This window comes from Sceloporus undulatus, chromosome 9 (assembly GCF_019175285.1).
Source record: "Sceloporus undulatus isolate JIND9_A2432 ecotype Alabama chromosome 9, SceUnd_v1.1, whole genome shotgun sequence".
Lineage (NCBI taxonomy): Eukaryota > Metazoa > Chordata > Lepidosauria > Squamata > Phrynosomatidae > Sceloporus > Sceloporus undulatus.
Window position 1 is genome coordinate 33687358 of NC_056530.1, and position 11687 is coordinate 33699044.

At 43.3% G+C, this 11687-nt stretch overlaps 1 protein-coding gene across 2 annotated transcripts in view; it reads right to left on the minus strand.

Moving 5' to 3' along the window:
• CNIH2 (cornichon family AMPA receptor auxiliary protein 2) overlaps window positions 1-11687 on the minus strand; it is a 65018-nt gene that overhangs the window by 3119 nt on the left and 50212 nt on the right. Inside the window, exons 6-7 of one of the 2 annotated variants that reach the window (XR_006100715.1) lie at window positions 4142-4229; window positions 2489-2962 (exon numbers count right to left, since the gene is read on the minus strand). The gene's annotated coding sequence lies outside the window, so the exon portion shown is untranslated. Of the gene's footprint in view, window positions 1-2488; window positions 2963-4141; window positions 4230-11687 lie in introns of those variants that run through there. The other variant, XR_006100714.1, reaches the window with a different exon arrangement.

The window sequence follows — 11687 nt, forward strand, 5'->3', positions numbered from 1 at the left end:
AAGAAAACCCTATGAAATTCTTGGAGGCCACCATGAGTCAACAGGTGACTTGAAGGCGCACACACACCATTTTAAATACAGCTTCTCATTTAAGATTTCTTTAGATTTCTATACATACTCTCTCTTTGTCAAACTCATGCAGGTTTGGTGTCTAGTCTAATATCTAGGCTCCAGCCTGCATACACACAGCACTTTTCTGCTTGGCCTCTATGCTGCCTTCCATTTTGAACTCCTAGCCTTAGGTTGCTGCCTTTTGCATGCTGGGCACTAGGTGCTCCAAGCCAGAAATTCAAACATATTTTAATTTTTCATCGAACTCAGTAGCTGACTCTCAGATCTGGCCCACAATCATGAGTTCGTGGCATGACTAATGAAATGTGAGGAGCAGAGTAACAATAGCCACCAAGAAAGCCCTGTTGCAACAAGGCAGAAAGAAGGAAAGATGAAAATAATTGTCTATGTTTAGCCTTGGAAAGAAAAGGGGATGGAGCAGGAACGAGATCTGCAGACAGATGGAGATGCTGTCAGCCTTGAAACACTAAATTTAATTTCTCTATCTTACCAAGCAAAGATCTGCATATATTAATGGATATTGGAACAGTAGGTTGTGCATAGTACTGTGAAAGGGATCTAGGAGTCCTAGTAGACCATAAGTTGAACTTGAGTCAACAGTGTGATGCAACAGCTAAAAAGACCAATGTGATTTTAGGCTGCATCAATAAAAGTATAGTGTCTAAGATCAAGAGAAGTAGAAGTGCCACTCTATTTTGCTTTGGTCAGGCCCCACCTGGAATATTGTGTCCAGTTCTGGGCACCACAATTCAAAAAGGATGTTGAGAAACTGGAGCGCGTCCAAAGGAGGGCCACTAAAATGGTTAAGGGTCTGGAAACCATGCCCTATGAAGAACGACTCAGGGAGCTGGGGATGTTTAGCCTGGAGAAGAGAAGGTTAAGAGGTGATATGATAGCCCTGTTTAAGTTTTTGAAGGGTGTCATATTGAGGAGGGAGCAAGCTTCTTTGCTGCAGCTCCGGAGAACAGGAGCCGGAATAATGGATGCAAGCTCCAGGAAAAGAGATTTCACCTCAACATTAGGAGGAACTTCCTGACAGTAAGAGCTGTTTGACTATGGAACACATTCCATTGGAGAGTGGTGGAGTCTCCTTCATTGGAGGTTTTTAAACAGAGGCTAGATGGCCATCTGTCAGGGTTGCTTTGACTGTGAGTTCCTGCATGGAAGGGGGTTGGACTGGATGGTCCTTGGTGTCTCTTCCAACTCTATGACTCTATCTTTTCTTTTTTCTCTCAGTTATCTGTTCACAGCACTTCTATGAGGGAGTCTTATATATTGCTTTTGCCCACACATAACATGTTCTTTCACAGAGAGTCTTAACAATTGGCCCACAAGGTAAGGCAACACTGGATGGCCACCTAGGATTCTTTGGGCAGAGGTAATGCTTGCAGAGGATTCTGCAACATTACAAGACCACAGGAGCAAGCATTTTTTGCTTGACTTCTCAAAATGTACATCTCAAATCAAATGTGTGTAATTGGGGGGGGGGCATTCTATTCGTGAACAAACACAAATGAAAATTACCACTCTGTCCAGTAAATCCCTTCCTATTTATAACTGGAGCCAAGGATCAGTGATGTCCCAGTGCTACTGTTTTGTTCACTTAAAAACACACACAGCGTTGCTTCCTATTAATTTTTAAATGCTTAATGTGCTGATGCAAGGATAGAAAAACCCAACCTTTTATTACAAAGCGCAGGGATGTGCCCCAGGCACAAAACAACAACAACACACATCTGTGGTCTTTTGTGTACTTGCAGTGGGGTGGTTGAGGTTGATTTTACCCTGTGGCAAAGCACCTGGTTTCTATGAGAGACTGGGGGAACGGGAAGATGGAGACTCACCTGGCTGGATAAAATCAGATTTGTGCTTTGTCTCAAATGAAGCAGATGTCTCTCTGCTGCTCTAGAAAGAACCTGAAGGCAATGATGTTTCTGGGGAGTTTATCAGACAAGGGAAATTGGAAGTATAATCCAATGGCAATCCGAATGCAATCATGGGGTTTCACGTTATTGCGTGATAGACTACCAATCGCAATTTCGGGCAATGGCAAGCTATTTTAGGGCAATGGGAAGTCAGTTTGAACACAATTCGAATGCACGTAAATTCGCTAAACTAGCAAATTCACGTTAATGCGTTCTGGCCCCACTTTCTTTTCATTCAAAATTAAGAGAAATTCCTCCTGTGTGATAAACTCCAAAGTGGGTTGGCCAGCTTCTTTAGGAAGGAGAAATTCAGATGGACTCTTACCTTCCCAGAGGTGTAGAGAACCTTTGAGACTTAACTGAAAGAAAGAAGTTGGCAGCATGAACTTTCCTAGACTTAAGTCTGCATGTGAGAAAGTAGACTGAAGTCTCCAGAACCTCATGCTGCCAACTTCTTTCTTTCAGTTAGTCTCAAAGATGCTACAAGATCTCTCCGCACCTCTGATTCTACAGACTAACATGGCTATATCTTTGAATTCTTCCAAGAGGGTTACCGACATTTCCGCATTCATCAAATAGTTTAATGGTGCACAGTGATACGTGGGAGACATCTATGCAACGCTTGCAAAGGAATGATAGCAGCCTGTGCCATATCAAAAGTGAATGAATCCATCTTGAGTGCACAGATTCTCCCTTGAAAATCTTTCATACTTGGCACCTCTTCTCAGGACATCCAGGTCAGGGCTGAGCAATTTGTGGGGCTCCAAGTGATGTCGGACTGCAACTCCTATGTTGCCACATAATTGGCTATCTCAGCTAGGTTAAATGAGGCTTGTAGTATGTGCCACATGTTCCTCATCCTAAGCAGCGTGGTTCTACCATTTCTTCCAAATCTCATCCTTCTGACCCACTGAAGCAAAAATAAAGTGCACTGGATGGGGATCACAACTAAAGGACCAGGGAACCTAATGGTTTAAAACAGAAAGCTGCTGTCAGAATGGGTAATATTGGGATAGACTGATAAATTATCTGACTTGAAGTTGGCAACTCAAGCGGCAACTGATCTTCAAACACTTAGCAGAAGGTTCTGGAAGAAGCTTCATCAAAAGGTTTTTTTCAGTTGAAACTCAGTTGAAAGCCAGATGCAAAGTACTTAGGTTAGAAATTTGTGGAACAAATGTGCCAGAACACATGCTGAGCCCAGGCATATACTTTGTTTCAGTACCAGAATGGGGACTCACACTCAAATCTACTCCTGTTTTCTTGTTGCCAGACTTTCTTATCTAATTCAGAAAGAAAGAAAAAAAGACAAACCTTCTGTTGTCATTTTTTTAAACCACAGGGCATTAGAAACTGTTGCTGACCACTAGGAGTCAATCTACCTATGAGTAGATCTCCATCTACCTTCTTTCTACCACTGAAATTAAGACTGTGATTTAGTAAATACAACTCATGGAAGGGCTGTAGTCTCAGCCTCACTTTCTCTGTCTGCAAAACGTGAGATACTAACATTTCACATGAAAGCCAAGATGGACAATTAAGGGACCGTAGGGCCCACACCTTTTCCCCATCCCTTGGCTATCTCCCCCCTTTTACCTAGAAAAAACCCACTTTGGCCAAAAAAGGAAAACTGAGACTCTTGGATGCCAACAAAAGAGATTTTAGGAAACTCAGAAAAAACATCTGATCCCTTCCACTTTCAACAATAGGTAACAGGGGTGGAAAATTGGCCCTTGGACTTTGTTGTCACGGGATTTGGCAGATCTGTGAAACACATAGCCCTCCCAATGATGTTCAATTGCAATTCTCATCTGCCTTAGGCTGCATTACCAGTGGAATGAGATGGTGAGTGTTATAATTCCCTGATTTAATGAGTTTGCAACTAGATAAACCGCATGAAATCCCTTGGACATTCAAAAGCGCTATTTAAAACTGTGTATTATTACAATAAGGTATAAACATTACTAAAGCAGAGTTGCCAGATTTTTCTTTTTCTTTTAAACCAACCTTCCTCCTCCATTATAAGCAACTCAGTCTGCAGCCATTAGTCTACAATGCATCGCTCTCTTGACAGACATTATTGCTGCTCTTGTTTTATAGAGACATTTAACATTTCTGCTGTTGTTATATTATATCATATTTACCTTTTTCATAGAAGCACAGGATCGCAGAGCTGAAAGGGATCACAAGGACCATCTAGTTCAGTGCACTTCATACGCAACTCCAACACTCCTGAAAGATGGCAATTCAGCCTCTGTTTAAAGACTCATTTTGAATTTTGACTGCGATTTAGTAAATACTATTCAGGTATTAGCTACTTCTCCAATTTGGTGTCAACTGCAATAACATGAGTCCCAGGACAGGACCCTGGGGCATGTCTCTCCAGAATGAAGGACAACTATTGGTGAGCACTCTTTGGCTTTGGTCTGTCAACCAGATCTACCTAACTGTTTAAGCCCACACTTCATCCATTTGCCTACAGGAATATCATGGGGACTTTGACAAAAGCCTTGCAGAAATCAAGAAATACTACGTTCAGAGCACTGTCCTGATCTACCAAGCTTGTAACTCTCATCCACAACGAAAAACAGAGATATATGATTAATTTGGCATGATAATAATAATGATAATAATATAAATTCCTAACTGTTCACAGACCAACTGTTTAATGATCTAGAACCTTTCCTAGTATTGTTATCAAACTGATTGGTCAGTAGTTGTTTGGGTCCTCCTTTTTTAAATTGGAGACATTTGCCTTCCTCTAATCTGCTAGGTTCTCTCTCTTGTTCTCCAAACCCCAAAGATTAGTGACAGTGGTTCTGAGCTTACATTTACAAGTCTCTTTGGTATTCTTGGGTCCAGTTCATCTGACCCTGGAGACCTGAATTCATTTCAAATAGCTAGGTCAATGGTTGTCTGTCAGCCTGCAAGCACACCAAATGTGAAAAGAGGTGTGCATGTGTGTGTACACCACTGATGATTGACAGATTCCTGCAAAAGAGCCATGCTAAGTCTTTTTTTATATGTGCAATTCCCACCAAACTTCTTTCACTGTTGGCACAGTAAGCAGATGCCCCTTAGCATCCATAAGATGTGCAAAGGCCAGCCTGCCTGGCTCAGGGGAGAAGGAAAGAGGAAGAAGAGGCTGCACTTCTTCCTCCTTTGCGTGCCTCAGGCCAGGCAGAGGTGGCTGGGTTGCTTTCTGATGATGTGCTCAATTGCACAAACATCCCAGCATCCCAATCTGGGGGTCAGGAGGGGCAGGAGTGCTAAAGCACAATATTGAAAAGCAACCCAGCAAACTCTTCCTGGCTTGAGGCATGCAGAGGCCATCCTACAAGGCTCAAGGAGGAAGAAAGGAGGACAATGTGGCAGCTTAAAAGATCCTACACCTGCCTTGTGCGCATTTCCCATTATACCTTCCTTCAATCTGGGACATAGGAAAAATGGGCTTCCTTTTAAAATGGATTTCCCATTCAGTTTCTCCAAATATTCCATCTTTGGCCCAGTAGGCTCATGCCCCTTACCAACCACAAAGCATTTCTCAGATGGGGCTGGGGGAGTGAAGAAAGAAAGTGGAATCATCAAACGATAGAGTTGGAAGAGACCCCAAGAGCCATCCAGCCCAATCCCATTATGCCACACAGGAATTCTCAATCAAAACATCTCTGACAGATGGCCATCCAGCCTCTGTTTAAAGACCTCCAAAGAAGGAAATTGTGAGAGCTGAATGTTAAGGAAGACACAAGCATGCAGCACGAGGGTCCTGTGAGAGTTTGAGTCAGTTTGAATGAAGCCCTAGTGGCAAAATAGTTAAAATGCTAGTGCTGCAGCCACAACATTGTATGTTTGATCCTAGAGGAGGGCTCCAAGGTCCACTCAGCCTTCCATCTTTAGATCCCTAAAGGTAAAGGTTTCCTCTTGATATGACTGTCAAGTCATAATCAGCTGCAGGGGGTGGTGCTCATCTACATTACTAAGCCAAAGAGCCAGCGTTGTCAAAGAGGACTGTGATCATGTGGCCAGCATGGCACACGGAACACTATTCCCCTCCCATCAAATTGGTACCTATTTATCTACTTGTGTTTGCATGCTTTCGAACTGCTAGCTTGGCAGAAACTGGGACTAGTGATTGGAGCTCACTCTATCATGCGGCACTTGGGCCTTGAATTGCTGACTTTATGATTGTTAGAACTGGCATCTTAACCACTAAGGTCTTTATCACACAGAGCTTTTTGGAGATTTTTCAGCTCAGATCCGGGGTGACTCCGGGTCCAACGATGTGGATTCACGTCATAACGTGAATGTTTTATCAGACGAGATTCCTTTCTATGGGCGCTCCTTCTGTAGCGCTTCCACAATGATTCCAAAGTGACTGCTCATTTTGGTGACATCGGAAAAAAAGTGAATTCACAGAATTCGCTTTCAAGATCACTTCGATTTCGCTTCAAATTGGTCTGGTGTGGAAGATCACTCTGATGTTGCCTCCCTTGGCCCCCTGCGTCCTGCTCCTTCATCCCCCTCCTCCTCCTTCATGCCATCTCCTCCTCTCTGCCACCTTGCAACCTATCCCATCATCCCCTGACTGCTCCTTCAGTCCGATCCTTGCTCCAGTGACCCCTGCAACCTATCCCATCGTCCCGACTGCTCCTTCAGTCCGATCCTGGCTCCAGTGACCCCCAGTGACCTATCCCATCATCCCCTGACTGCTCCTTCAGCCCAATGAAGGATGACAGCTAAGGAGGGGGCAGGGAAGGAGGACAGCGTCCAGAGCCCCACTGAGCATGCGCAAGGGTCCCAATTTGAATTGTTGAATCCGCATGGTATGCACCAGTGTGGTAATACAATTTGTACACATTCCGCTTTGTTTGAATCCGCATCATGTGACTTGCCTTGGAGTCGATTCCCCCTCAATTCAAAAGGGCAATGGAAGGGCAACCAGGTGTGATAAAACATTCATGTTACGATGTGAATTTGCATAGCTGAACCAGGAGTCACACCGGATCTGAGCTGCAAAAAGCCCCATGTGATAAAACTTTAAGTCACCACATCTCAGTTTAGATCCCTGCCATCACTCACTTAGCCCCCCCCTCCTCCTCCCAAAAGACACCAAAGGAAGGAAACAAGAGAGGTGGCACATACATGTTCACAGAACCCCAGAGTTGAAAGAGACCTCAAGGACCACCAAGTCCAACCCCTGCCATGCAGGACAACACAAGCAAAACACCCCCAATAGACGGCCATCCAGCTTCTGTTTAAAAACCTCCAAAGAAGGAAACTCCACCACCCTCTGAGGCAGTATAGTCCACTGTCCACAGCTTTTACGGGCAGGAGGTTCTTCCTAATGTTGAGGTGGAATCTCTTCCATCATGTTGTGCCCCAAGTGTTGCTGCAAGGACACTGTCTGCATTGTGGAAGGAGGGAAACTTTGCAAGTGGCATGTAGCTGGAAGAAGGAGAGGGTGGTGAATGCAGCTTAGGGCTCCTTTCCCCCCAGGATGTGTGCTTTTGAGGTGCTGAGGGGGAGAAGCCTCCCTTTCCCTATGATACTTCCCTTGTCCTGCTCCCACTACCATCCCATCCTCTTCCCCAGTGAGTGAACAAGGAACGTGCAACCAGCCAAGCAATAGAAATATTCACGTTTTCCAACTTTCGTTGGGATTCTGTGTCCCTAACCCCTGCAAAGGCTGAGACCCCACTGCGCTACACTGAGCAGAGGGAGGTGTGCGATGTCTCAATGTAGATGTGAAGGGGGTCACAGGAATAAAAAGTTTGCGAACTACTGAGCTGTATATTCCTTTATTACCTCTCCACTTCTTCTGGGCTACATGGTTTATTCTATTTTCACCTGTTACGCCACCATTTTACTTTAGGGAAAACAAGGTATAAAGATTCAGTTTGGCCGTCTTGTTAGTATTTCACCAACCTTTCTATACAGTGGTCCTACTGTTTCCTTGTTCTTCCTCTTGCTCCAAACACACCCCAAAAATCCCATTATTTTTTAATCTCTCTAGTGAGTTCGGAGCTCATTTGAAAGTTTAGCTTTTTTGACCTTTTGCTTACAAGTATTCCTTTACAAGTAGAAGTATTGTTTATATTCAGCTTCTTAAAATTTCCAACAAAACTTTTTACAACAGTCCCTGAGGGAGTGATGGAAATGGAAGGAAGGAAGGAAGGAATAAATTAATAGTAATACGATGATGACTCTCACCACTACCAATTTCAGAATTTTGGTTCCTATCTCTTCCATGTTTGTTTTGTTCTTATTCACCTACAAGCACAGCAAAGTCAGGTTTCTCCCCAACAACACATTTCTTCTCAAACAAGGTAGAACATGTGCAATCAGCCGGTGATGCAAAACAGCAAAAGACAGCTTGCTGGAGGCTGGTGCAATAAAATAATAACTGGTCGTCTTTATATTATCATAATTATTGTGGTCAGTGTTATTATTGAACCAGGCTACAGATAGGGTAGTCAACTTACATGCCTCCCTCTGATCCCAAGCCTATCACTGCAGCCTGAGTCTCATCAGCCTCTTGTGAAAACTGTTCCCCGCTGGTTTCTGAAGATCAAATCTTCAGATCAAGATCAAGATCAAATTGCCAGTAGAGCAACAGGAGTAGGCCAGACTGTTTTTCTTTTTGATAACTCTTGGGTTCAAAATGCACAGAGACAGGCACACAAAACAACAAACCAGGTCTGGTGTGGGTGCTCACATCTCTCTGTGACTACTGTATATACTCATGTATAAGTCCAGACATTTCAGTCAAAAAATTGACCCAAAAACCTGAGTCGACTTATCCATGGATCAATATATGTACTATACTTGAACTCTTATTTAAAAGGAACTGTCCCCTGGTGAAAGTCAAGAATGTAATCTGTCCTGGAAGCACTGACCCAAACCCCTTCTCTCTCATCCATGCAGCCTTTCATGTGAAAACAGTTATGCCTGCTGGAATTGTGTAAGTTCTTTCAAGTTGTTTTCCTTTTCTTCATCCTTTAGACCAGAGGTTCTCAAACTTTGATCCTCCAGTTGTTTTGGACTTCAACACCGAGAAGCCTTTGCCAGCATAGCCAATGATAAGGGAATCTGGGCGTTGAAGTCAAAAACTGAGGCTGAAAACCATGGATTTAGACCCTTTGTTACCTGATCCTGTTTTACCCTCAACTTATTCACGGGTCACATTAAAATCAATAATTTTGGCCCCAAACCTGCCCTTGACTTATACATGAGGTTGTCTTATAGCCGAGTATATACAGTACATGCAGAAGTATGTGTTTCAGTGAGACAGGGGTGCCCAAACTGCAGCTGTCCAGATATTGTTGGAATGCAAACCCTATGACCCTAGTCAGTACGATCAATGATGATGAATGCTGGGAGCTGCAGTTCAACACCTGGAGGGGTGCAATTTGTCCACCACAAGGAGCTGCAGTACAGAACTTCCCATCCCATTGCTCTCAGTGTGGCCTAGAAACCAGTTCCAGAGAGTTTCCAGGCTTACCGGAGAAGGTTTTTGGGGTGCATGGGAAGGGCACTCTCCTTTTAGTTCCTCTGATTGGATGCATGACACTGGGTTGTGGTGCATACAGATGTAGATATAAACACATTCTTTGAAAGATTGTGCATGTCACTCTCTCTCTGTGTATACACATATATATGCACTCTCTCTCAAATTAATCAATTTATAAGAAGATTCATAAAGTAAGAGGATTACCATGTTCAGATCCCAATCCGTAAAAAATCATTTATGCTTAAGTCTCATGAATATAGTAGCATTTAGCATGGCTTAACAGAGCTGGTGTACTATAGTGGTTTGAGCGCTGGGCTCTGGAGACCATGCTTCAAATCCCCACTTGGCCTTGGAAACCCACTGGGTGGCATTGGGCAAGTCACACTCTCTCAGCTTCAGAGGGAGGCAAAGGCAAAGACAGCCCCACCCCTGAGAATAAATCTTGCTAAGAAAGCCCCATGACAGGGTCACCATCAGCCAGAAGTGACCAGAAGGCACACAACAATAATAAAAAAATGAGGCTTAACCAGAGGGCCACATGGCTGGGTAGAAAAACCACCATGGGGCACTGAAAATAAAAAGAAAGCCTGGTTGAAATTATTTTTGATTAAAGATAACAATATTATGTAATATAGTATTTGTAGCCCCTTTGGACAACAGAAGAAGTTTACTGAGATAGCTTAAAAGATTTATTAACAAATTCTAACGCAGAACCGGATTTCGAAGAAAGACACGGGGCACTTGCAATGTAGGAAGTTGCCGAAACACTGAATCAGAACATTGGCCCGTCTTGGATCAGCATCCGGAGCTTGGGGTTTTTTACTTTTTCGGACCCTGGCTGCAGTAACCAGGCTGGCATAGGTTGCAGCAATAAAGAGATAAAGGCTTCTTTCACTCTACAGAGCTATAGCACTGGGACACCACTTAAACTGCCAAGGCTGCATTCTGTGGATTCCTGGGATTTGTACTTTAATGAGGCACTAGATCTCTCCAGCAGAGAATTCTATTTACTCTGATGACAGATATGTTTTAAATTTTTGCAATATATCTCTTAATTTCTAAACTACTGTATATACTCATGTATAAGTCTAGAAATTTTAGTCAAAAAATTGACCCAAAAGAACCCCTGGTTGACCTATCCACAGGTGAATGGAAGTACTTTAATTCTTTAAGGAGCCTTCCTCTTCTCTGAGTAAAGTGGCAAAAGGTGAGAGTTTAATCTGTCCCAGGCGCACCTAAAAGAAGCACTGACCCCTTTGACTTTCTCCACCATAGTGCCACTTTTGACCTTTTTGAACGCCTGGATGGGAAAATGGTGGCAGGAGCAGCTCTTTGGCGCTTCTCCTCAAAGGAGCACCAAGAGGAATCAGCCTTGGAAGAATCTGGATAAGACATCTATATATGTTTGTCAGCTTTTCTGTGTTAAAATCAGGCAAAGTTATTACAGAAAAGTTAAAGGCTGTAATCACTGCTAATGGAGGCGCCATTTTCTTTCCTTTGTCTTTTCATCCTTTTTGACATGTGCACATTTTCTTAGACCCACCTGTGCCATGTCACCTCCCCCACACATCACACAGTCACAATTTTACCACAGTTCCCTCCTCATCCATCCTTTAGCGTGAGCACAAACACTTATGCCTGCTGGAGTTTTGTACGTTCTTTCTCATTGTTTTCCTTTGCTTTTTTCTTTAGATCCTTTGTTGCATGCTCCTAAAGTTTTATCTTTGACTTATCCACGGTCATATCAAAATCCACAATTTTGGCCTCAAAACCTGCCCTTGACTTATACATGAGGTCAGTTTATACACGGTACTTGTACAACTACAAGAGTGTGACCTCACTTTATAGTAGAAAAGAAACAGCACATGATTGAAGTATGGGCTCTTCTTGTGTTGTCATGTGGGGAAGGCAGGAGTTGTGCCATATGTCAACTGTGAATAGCATTAAGATGGAATTTTTAAACAAAGGCTACCAATAGTGTCTACTTTAGTTACACTTGAGGAACCTGGAAAGTTGCTTTAAAAAATGAAACTAACTAGGGCTGCTGCACACTGCAGAATTAATGAAGTTTGACATTGCTTTAACCATCATGGTGCCATCCTATGAAATCCTAGGCTTTGTAGTTTGTTATGGTACCAGAGCTCTCTGATAGAGAAGACTAAATACCTCACATGGCTGCA